Below are 10,541 nucleotides of genomic sequence, written 5' to 3'. Positions count from 1 at the left end.
TGTGATTTAGTTTATTGCTTGTAAAAGAGAAATTATATAATTTATTTAGTAAATACTACTGTAAACTATAGTTTTATTGACAGAAATAAAATATTTTGTTCTCAAAACATATGGTGCATCATTTCAAGCTGTTTCTGGTTTATATGCTTCCTGTTCTTGTCCTTCTGACCCTTTCTAAGAGTATCACTATTTATGCACTGTGCCAAACAGTATATAACAGGTAATCTGTCCCGTATCGCCTCACATAGAAAAGAGGGTGGAAAAAACATTTTACTAGAAGGAGAAAGGCAAAGGAACAGATGCAACATGTATGGTTTGATAAATGTTGCAGATCTCTCACCATGTGCAACACTTGCCAGGCCAAAAAAGGTAGAAGCAATCTGTTTCCACATGGGAGCAGAGATTAGTCATAGCAAGGTAAGGACTGCTAAGCATCATTCTAAGAATACAGACCTTGATGTGGGAGCATATTTAGGAACTTCATAAATGCCTCTTTAAGGTGTATGGAAACTATTGGGGATGATTATATCTCTCCCAAAAATAACATTCCTTGCAGAGTGGATAAAGTGTAGGACACTGGAGCTGCACTTCTGTAGAACCTGCCATGTGAGGATTTTCCCCAAGATTAACAAATTAAACCTCTGTACCTTTGTGAAGTAGGTGAGCATTATCCCCATTTTACAGATGGGATGAACAAACCGAGGTCATACAATTTGTTCAAGTACATAGAAAATCAGTGGCAGGACTAGAACCTCATCTCCTAATTCCTAGCTCTGTGCTTTATCCACTCTCAGGAAGACGATAGTTCCCAGTGGCACCCTGGATCTTAAGCAACAGAGAGATCTATGCCCTGTGACCAAAACTGCTGCATATAATGTGTATATGTGGGATAATTGCCTCCTGCTTACTGCATAATCTATAACAAATATAGAATATGTCTATGTACAAAATAAATTTCACTGAAATGTTTTGTTTCATAAAAAAACAAAATTCCTAGTTTTTGGCATCAGAGAGACTGTTTTCAAAACAGATGCTTAATTTTTCTTGGTAGATTCATGTCAGTTTTCCAGTTATCTCTAGGACTACAGAATGCCCAAATCACTTATCCTTAGCAAGACCCAGAAAAAAGAAATGTATTGAAAAGTGACCTGTCTATGCAAGGATGCATTTTTATATTGTATAATTCTCAAATAACAAGCTTTCTTCTGTGTAGCTGCTTAAAAGGCTTTATAAATGAAAATGCTGTAATCTTCAGTGGGAATTTGCTCCACATAAAAAGATTACATAGCATGTTCAGTGTGTTTTATATACTGTCACCCCAGCATGCCTGCTTTCCCCCTTGAATAGAAACAGCCATCCAATGCGGACAAAAGGAAATCCAGGTTAGATTACAAGTATTAGTGGAAAGATTCTTTTCTTTCTAAGGCTCGCATTCTGAAGTGTGCATTATTGTGTTCCTGTTGATATGATTTTCCAATCAGTGCAGCCAATGGACTTTGTGAAAGGAAGTCCAGTGGAGCACTCCTGATGGCCAGTGGCTCAAGCCTGACCCAGAGAAGGTCTAATGCGCTCTAATGCCTGAAACCATATGAGAAAATCTCACTACAAAATAGGTTTGGAAGGACTCTACATATCTCACCCTTAAGTAACTGGATGCTATTTAGTTTGCACGGATGGCTTTTAAGTAAGCTTGAAGGATCATTTTATGCACATCAATAAGAGTTGAAAAGGGGATACCTGCCAGAAAAAATTAAAATATGTGCAAGAAGGTCTGGTCACCAAATATTAGGTTTTCTGGTCTAGAAGAGGTTCATCTTAGCTTATTTCTTCAGGTCTGGGCAGATAGAACACCCCATAGGGAACAAAATGTGAAGAAGTAGGACCCAGAAATGTGGCACTATCTGTATACACAGGTATTTAAATTCTTTAATTTAAATATGAACCTCCCAGAAGAAAAGGCAGAAAGTTGATGTCTACTAGGGGAATGTGCAGGGAATAATTTAGGCTTGTTATACATGACCTTGTAACTGATACTGTTCTGTAATCCTGTGGAATTCTGGGGGAGAAAAGTAAATCAAGGTGTCATTTGCATTTAACAAGATATTGTGGCATACTCCCTTGACTGAAAAACTGGATACTTCTGCACTTCTTCTAAAATTTCAGTACTGAGAAAACCACCAAACTCCTACTTTGATATATTATTTAGGTAGTGTTGGCTTTACTATACCACAGGATATCTTTCACCATTACGTTCCTCAACCCAGTGAAACAGCAGACAGTGATAAAGAGCAAATCTGCAGCGCTCTGTCTATTCAGCACATAAGCCATTTGTTGAGTCATTTCACGATGATGTGCACATTTGCTTTCAATATTCTATCAGCTTTTTCCAGACTATAAATAAAAGGCCTGACCCTGCACACAACTCCTTTTCATGTGAAACTCTTGTAGAAGACCATGGGAATCTGCATGCAGAGGGCTTACAGAACTGAAGTGTGGTATGGTTTTTACAGAATTTTTTTCAACTTTCTATAATTACCTTACATGATTTAAGTCCCTTGTGGGACTTGCATGATTAAAACAAAAATTAAAGCTTTGAACTCTATATAGGAACATCCCCCATGGGCTCAACATGCTTTTAAGAGATGGGTATTGTTGCTCTCATTTTTCAGGTGGGGAGATGTAAGACACAGAACGGTTCAGTGGTAAAGAGCATTAGACATGGAGGGTAAAATTCATCCCTATGCAGAGAGCCAGCATGCAACCTGTGCATCACTTAAGCTCTATTTTGAAGACTTAAGTAGTGAATAGGCCTTGTGCTACTCTCTGTGCTAAAGCAAATATCACCCTAAGAATTTAATGCCACTGTGTTGGGGTGTTGAATTTTACCCTTAGCTGAATCAGGACAAATTCAAAGATACTGTGCACAACCTCAAGAGGAAAAAAAAAATCTCACTCTGCTTAAGAATTAATAAGCATGGGTGATAATGACTGGCTAAATATTCCTGAACTGTGTAGACACAGGATTATGCCTTTTTAGCAGTACTAAGCCCCTTCTATTTGGAATTAATTACCTAAAGATGCATGTGATATTAGAGCCAGACATTATTGGCTGGCTTTTGGTAAGTCGTCTTTTAATTTCATACTTAATTTGCTGATCTGAAGCTATTTTTGTGAACACTTTGTGTTCAGCATATAAAAGGCAAATGGTATTATAAATTATAAATGAAAAGACTGACTTTGGTTCTTTGTTCTGAAGGGGGTAAAAGAAATGATGAGAAATCCAAGTAACAATAATTGCAATGTTTAATGAAGGAAACTCATTCCAAAAATCTTGAATTATAAATTCACTCTCACAGAGAGAGAGAGAGAGAGAGAGAACAAACCTTCAAAACATTATTTTAGCTTTCAGATATTAGCTAATACAGACAACTGGCATATACAATTGGTTGCCTCTTCATTCATTCATTCCTGTTTTTAGTCACTTATCCACTCAATAAATTAGTTTATCCTTCATTAGAACACAACCCAGTCTCTGCAATTACTTTGGAATTTTGTGCACTCAACCTTTAGTGAGTGACTTTGCACATTCAGAACTCAGTTTTGTGCATATGAACTATACTTGCATACACAAATTGATAGAATGTAACTATTATATTTGCATGCACAAAGCAGCTGTAGTTTGTAACACTGCAGGTGGATACTTCTGAAAATCTGGTCTGAAGTATAGAACATCAATTTCATTCCCAAACACACTCACCACAGTATAATTTCAAAGAATTGCAGAGAGGGTAGCTAAATAACTCTTCTCCCTTTCTTGTGATAAATTTAGACAATTTCACCGATGAAATTTGCTTTCTATACCAGGGAAAAAACAATTTTGTTTAACTTTGTTAGTTAATGATTTTGCCCTTAGTGTGGACAAAGATAAGTGAAGAACCTCAGTTACTGCACAGGGTGAATAATCTTCTCCTTTAGAACAAATTGTGAAGGAAAGAATAATTCACAGACATAAATGGTAAAGGGAATGTAATGCAACACATGTTTAAAAAAGGTAGGTTGATCACACCAGACTAACATGATTTCTTTCTTTGAGAAAATAACTGATTTTTTTCAGGTAAGGGAAGGGCAGTAGATCTAATATTCTTGGACTTCAGCAAAGCATTTGTCACAGTACCACAGAGGAAATTATTTAGTGAAATTAGGGAAGAGGCAGATCAGTACAAGCATTGTAAGATGGATAAGGAACAGGCTAAAGGGGAGAAGGCACTCAGTTATGCTGAAAGGTGAATTATCGGACTGGAAGGAGGTTACTAGTGGAGTTCTTCAAGGATCAATCATGGGAAAAAAGCTTGTTTAATATTTTTTTAGTGACCTTGGCACAAAAAGTAGGAGTGTACTAATGAAATCTGCTGCTGATACAAAGTTGGGAGAAATTGTCAATACAGAGGAAGATTGGAGTATTACACAGGAAGATCTGGATGACCCTGAAAATGAGTGACAGAAATGGGATGAAATTCAATAGTACAAAGTACAAGGCCATGAACTTAGGATCTAATAGTAAAAATTTCTACTGCAAACTGGGGGCTCATCAGTTGGAAATGACCGAGGAGGAGAGAGATACTGGGCATGTGAGCTGATCACAGGATGACTGAGCCACCTGTGAAAAAGACATACGTGATCCTAGAATATATTAGGTGAGGCATTTCCAATAGAGAGAGAGAAGTATAAATGCTGTTGTACAAAGCACTGATAAGACCTCATTTGGAATACTGTGTACAATTCCAGTCACCTATGTTTAAGAAACATTCTACACCAACTCAAAATGCTGCATTAAAATGGAAAATGGATTGAGTAAGCCATTCAGCATCAAGACAGGTGTAAGGCAAGGGTGTGTCCTGTCTCCCTTTTTGTTTATGCTAGTCATCGACTATGGATTAAAATAATGCAACAGAGATACAAATGGCCTAAAATGGAACAATTCAAGGCTATTTGATCTAGACTTTGCTGACGACATCGCTCTTATCAGTGAAGATGCCAACGGAGTACAAAAATGCACAAACCAACTAAAAAGTAATGGAGAAGATAGCTTTGAGATACAATGTAAAGTTACGTTAATGGGGATTATAGGGACAGAAATCAAAATTGAAGAAGAGAAACTCGAGAAGGTGGACAATTTTACGTATCTTGGAAGTACCATGAGCCAAGATGGCACTAGTTCCGAGGAAATAAAAAGAATCGGGGAAGGCAAAGGCTGCATTTGGAAGACTCAAAAACATCTGGCAACTCAAAAACATCTCCCTCAAGACAAAACTGTATGTGTACAAAGCAATTGTTATCGCCATCACAACATATAGCAGTGAGACATGGCAACTTACCAAGAAAGAGATGCAAAAGCTGGATGCATTTCATCACAAATGTCTGAGAAGAATATTGGGAATAATATATAGACAGGAAGACAAATGAAGAAGTCAGAAAAATGTCTGGACAAGGCACCCTCTCACAAATAATCTAGAAAAGAAGACATCAGTGGCTGGGATATGTGCTGAGAATGGAAAAAGAATGCTTACCAAATACTGCCCTTGAATGGAAGCCAGAAAACACAAGAAGAAAGAGAGGAAGACTGCAATTAACATGGAAACGAACAGTTCTGAACGACATCAAGCACCTCAACTTGAAATGGGAAGATTTGGAGAGAAGTGTAGTTGACTAGCAAGGATGGCAAATGTGGGTAGCTCAACGTGCAGCAAAGCATAGGCTGGACAAAGATCTAAGGGTATTTAAGAAAAATTAATTTAAACTGGAACAGGTGCGGAGAAGAGCTACTAGGATAATCAGGAGACTAGAGGGCCTATTTGATGAGAAATGACAGGAGGAGCTTGGCTTGTTTAGTCTAGCAAAAAGAAGGCTGAGAGGAGTTATGATTGCTCTCTCTAGATAGTCGGGGGGAAGGAAGAAAATATCAGGGAGGATGAAGAGCTACTTAAGCTAAACAACAATATTGGTATAAGAACATAATGGATATAAACTGGCCATGAACAAATTCAGGTTGGAAATTAGAAGACGGTTTCTAACCATCATAGGGGTGAGGTTCTGGAACAGCACCTGTGGGGGTCAAACAACTTAATTAGTTGCAAAAGAGAGCTGGACAAATTTGAGTGCACTGTATAATGGGATTACTTGTGATGGTAGGGGGCAGGGCCCAACAGCCCCTGGGCTCTTCTCCAGTTTGTCCGTGGGCGGTGGGTGACCGGCAGGCTTACGTAGGCTAGCCCCTGGCTAGCTCGCCCATTCTGCCTGGGGTCCTGCCCCTCCCTTCCTCCACCCGGGGCAGATGCAGGGTCCGTAACTCCGTGGCGCCTCACAACTGCCCGTGCACCTCTTAACATGGCCAAGCTGCGACTCCGAGGCCCCACCCCAGCCAGAATCGGCTCGGGAAGAGCTGCGCGGGCAGCTGTGGGGAGCCGGTATGAAGTTGCGGAACCCCCACCTGCCCTGGGTGGGCGGGGAGCTTTGGGGGCAGGGACATGGGCTGGGGGCTGCTCTTAGCCCCCTGCACCCCAGGCACATGGAGGGTCCACTGCGGTTCCCCACAGCTGCCCGGGCTCCACTCTGGCCTGGTAGGGGGTGGGGTCTGTCCTGGTGAAAACTGGACAGGTCAGGCTAGTCCACTTTCAAAAAGTGGGAGGGCTATGCCCCCCCCCCCACGGTTCAGGTGCCACTGGCCCAGGGCTCGGCCACATGGGAAAAAAGAGACGCAGGCCCCCGGCGGGAAGCAGGAGGGGACCTGGGGGTGAAGTATAGGTGGAGCCACACCGGCAGTTTGGGTAGGCTGAGCCTTCCCCTGCCTTTGATACCCGCCGCCCATGAGTTTCTTATGTTTCTGAAGTTCATACTTCAGGGTTTTAGCCAGCCAGGGTCAGGAAGGGATTCCCTTCCCTCCCGGTCCCCTCAATATGTTTTGGGAGGTTTTTTAATTTCCTTCCTCTGAAGCATCAGGAACGGCCATGACTGGAAATGGGACATTGGTTGGGGTGGACCAGAGCTCCAAGGTGGTAACTGTATTCTGCACCTACTGAGCCTCTAGTTGAAGTGCTCCTTGCTGCTGTCGAGGTGGCCTGTGTACGGCTTCATGAGCCATGGGAGTAAAGGGTAGGCTGGGTCTCCTAGGATCACTATTGGCATTTCAACATCCCCAATAGTAATCCTCTGGTCTGGAAAAAGCTCCCCGATTGCAGCTTTCTGAACAGGCCTGTGTTCTTAAAGATGCGAACATCATGCACCTTCCTTGACCAGCCAACATTGATGTAGGTAAAATGTCTCCACTGATCCACTAGTGCTTGCAATATCATAGAAAAGTAGTCCTTTCTGGTGATGTATTCTGAGGCAAGGTGGTCTGGTGTCAAAATAGGGAGATGCGTGCATGCCATCTATCGCCACACTGTAATTCAGGTGCCCCATTGCTGCAAAACCATGCACTAGGTCCTGCACGTTGCCCAGTCACAGTCCTTCATAGCAGAATATAATTAATGGCCCTGCACATTTGCATCACAGCAACCCACACTGTAGATTTCCCAACTCCACATTGATTCCCGACTGATTGGCAGCAATCTGCTGTTGCAAGCATCCACACAGCGTTCACCGCTTACTTCTCCACTGTCAGTGCAGATCTCATTCTGGTGTCGTTGCACTGGAGGGCTGGAGTGAGCTCTGCACACAGATCCAGGAATGTGGCCTTGCGCATTCAAAAGTTCTGCAGCCACTGCTCATCACTGCAAACCTGCATAACAATGCAATCTCACCAGTCAGTGCTTGTTTCTCACAGCCAGAACTGGCACTCCACTGTCTGCAGCTGCTCCGTAAATACCAACAACAACCTTGAATTGTTTTGATCTGTCCCACAGCAATCTAGCCTCCAAAGAATCATGTTCCCTGTGGCTCCTCTGACAGCTCCACAAATATTGCCCTGTGCTCGCAATGCTCATCACAATAGCACAGAGCTGTGCAGGATCCAGGCTTCTCAGAGATGGCGGGAGCGTGGGGCTTTTTGAAAAGAGGCATGTAACATTATGGGATGCAGATAAAATTATGGGATGGAGAAAACTGCATTATGGGACATTGAAATCATATTTGCAGTTACCCCTGTGTGCGTTTGCCCAATGTGGTATTGCAAACCGTCCCCAAAACACCCTGCTATCCCACTGTGCAAGTTGCCACCCACAGTGCACAGCTCTCTGCATTCATGCAAGTGCTGGGTGTGAGGATGCGCACCACCAACACAAGGAGCGAAGTGTGGACATGCAAAAGCGATTTAATCATTGTGATGGCTGTACGTCGATGTAACTTAGGTCTACATAATTTTGTAGTGTCGACGTACCCTGAGTGAGCCAGAGTTAGAAGCAGCAATCAGTCACTACACAGACTCAGAGAACTTAGAAGTAAGGCTGCATGTTGGTCACGGATTCCGTGACTTTACATGATCTCCGTGAATTTTGCAGTGGCCGATGCGGTTGGCTCAGGGGCTGCCCAAACACTAGGGCAGCCCCTAGGCCAGCAGCAGCAACAGTTTGAGTATGGGAGGGGACTCAGGACTGGGTCAGGGGGTTGGGGTGCGGGGTGGCGTTTAGCTGGAGGAGGGGGACTCTGAAGCAGCTGGCATGTCCCTGCAGCTCCTGACCGAAGCGGAGGAGCCAGGGAGCTCTGCACACTGTCCCTGCTTGCAGGCACCACACCCACAGCTCCCACTGGCTGCGGTTCGCAGCCAATGGGAGTTGCGGAGCTGGAGCTAGTGGCGGGGGCAGCATGCGGATCCCCCGTGTCCTTCCCTCCCCCTAGGAGCTTCAGAGACACATGTAGCTGAGTAGGGAGCCTGCCAGCCCCGCCAACCCTCCTCCCCCCCAAGCACCAGCAGGAGTCCCAGGCTGTGCGCTGCTGCCTAGCTCCCCCTAGTGCCAGCAGGAGGCCTGGGCCGCACATCACTGCCTGCCTCCCCTGAGCCCCTGCGGTTGCAGCCCGCGCTAGCCTCCTTCCCCAGCACCAGTGGGGGTCCTGGCGGTCTGAGGGGCACCACCCCTCAGACCGCCCCCCAGAGCATCCGCAGACCCCTGCCCAAGTTTTAGTTAGGGGTATATAGTACAAGTCATGGACAGATCATGCGCCGTGAATTTTTGTTTACTGCCTGTGCCCTGTGCATGACTTTTACTAAAAATACCGGTGACTAAAACGTAGCCTCACTTAGAAGTATCCAAAGGTGGGGTCCAATAGAGCAGATTGGTAACTGTCCATCGGGGGGAGGAGGGGGCACAAAGATTCACCCAGGACTGTAACAAGCTTCTCAAGTGTTAATGTGGAATTCATTATTGTGGGATGTTACTGAGGCCAAAAGCTTCACAAGATTTACAAAGGAACAAGACACATAAGGATAACAAGAATAACTTGATCGGTCTTTAAGTACCTACATGAGAAACTGTGGCAGGGTGTTGGTTGAGAAGCCCTTAATCATCTCCTGCCACTCCAGCCCTAATCAAGGGGAATGGATTGAGGCTGGGTGAATAGCCTGGCTGTACCTGCCAGTCTTATTAGCCCAGTGCTATAAAGGCTGGGAGGAAGCCAGAGATCGGGGGGGGAAAGAGAAAGGTCAGGCACAGAAATAAGTGGGAGCGGGCTCCTTGTAGTCTGTTGCTGGCCAGCCCTGTTGTAGGCAAAGTAGCTGTGAAGCCTGTATATAGTTGGGAACTGTGGTGGGAAACCTTTTGAGAATAAAGAGCATGGGTGTTGCATTAGACTGAAGTGTCCCTGATTCATTGAAGAGGGAGGCCCAGGGGCTGAATACTCAGGGGCACAGTGTGAACCCTGTTACAGAAACAAAATTTGAACAGTCCTCTGCTATCAATCTAGCAGGCAAAAGTAGGGCTACCATATGTCCGGATTTCCCCGGACATGTCCGGCTTTTCGGTCTATAAATAGCCGTCTGGGGGGGGATTTTTAAAAATCTAAAAATGTCCGGGATTTCCCCCGGTCGGCTATTTATAGACAGAAAAGCGGCGGCCAAGCACCGCTGGGCACCCAAAGCCCCTTCCCGGCTCCCCCCATTCCCTGCAGCCTTACCATGCTGTCCGGCCCTGCAGCTGTCTTCCCTCTCCTCCACTCCCCTGAACACTCCGCCCACCTGCTCCTCCCCCTCCCCTGCTTCCCGCAAATCAGATCTTCGCGGGAAGTCTGAAAAGAAGCAGGGGCAAGCGGGAGGCAGCAGCAGGTAAGCTGGGGCGGGGGGGGCGTGAGGAGGAGAGCTCTGGGGAGGCGCGGCCCTGGCCGAGCGGCTCCCTCCGGCCCGGGCCGAGCAGCGGCCCCAGCAGCTCCGGCCCCGGTTCCAGCCCCAGGGCGGCGACCCCGGTTCCGACCGAGCACCGCTGGCCCGGCCCGGCTCGGGCCCCAGCGGCGCCGGCCCGGCTCGGGCCCCAGCAGCACCGGCCCCGGTTCCGGCGGCTCGGGCCCCAGCAGCGCCGGCCCTGGTTCCGGCCGAGCGCGCCGGCCCAGCCCCGGCC

Source organism: Terrapene carolina, unplaced genomic scaffold, assembly GCF_002925995.2.
Source record: "Terrapene carolina triunguis isolate 2854851 unplaced genomic scaffold, T_m_triunguis-2.0 Scaffold113, whole genome shotgun sequence".
Classification (NCBI taxonomy): Eukaryota; Metazoa; Chordata; order Testudines; family Emydidae; genus Terrapene; species Terrapene triunguis.
Note: the sequence above shows the minus strand (reverse complement) of the source record.